The sequence below is a fragment of the Fukomys damarensis genome, unplaced genomic scaffold, assembly GCF_012274545.1.
Source record: "Fukomys damarensis isolate Sample0158 unplaced genomic scaffold, DMR_v1.0_HiC HiC_scaffold_37, whole genome shotgun sequence".
In the NCBI taxonomy this organism is placed as follows: domain Eukaryota; kingdom Metazoa; phylum Chordata; class Mammalia; order Rodentia; family Bathyergidae; genus Fukomys; species Fukomys damarensis.
The window spans coordinates 11,244,143-11,244,448 of NW_022900949.1; the positions used below are offsets into that span (position 1 = coordinate 11,244,143).

The window sequence follows — 306 nt, forward strand, 5'->3', positions numbered from 1 at the left end:
GGCCTGTGGCCTGGCCTCTTGGGTTCTGCATCTGAGTGGTGTGAGGAGGTCTCTCCCTCCCTCCGCCGCACGCACACGCACATCTTGGACCGCGGCGCTCTGGGAGGGCGTTAGGGGTCTGCGACCAGGCTCCGGGGTTGTCCTTACCACTGCAGGGACAGCTCACCCTCATCTACAGATGGGGACAGTGCTGGACCTGCTGGGTGGCCCGAGGTGAGTAGGGAAGGCGGTCAGGACTCTGTCAGGGAACAGCAAGGCCGGGGTCTCACAGGAGACACGCCGAGCGCCCCGGGCCGGCTCCCAACG

At 66.7% G+C, this 306-nt stretch overlaps 1 protein-coding gene across 1 annotated transcript in view; it reads left to right on the plus strand.

The window, feature by feature from the left end:
* Nucleotides 1-306, plus strand: part of C2cd4c (C2 calcium dependent domain containing 4C) — a 2,459-nt gene continuing 2,153 nt past the window's right edge. The window contains exon 1 of the mRNA XM_033759635.1: nucleotides 1-213. The gene's annotated coding sequence lies outside the window, so the exon portion shown is untranslated. The remainder of the gene's footprint in view (nucleotides 214-306) is intronic.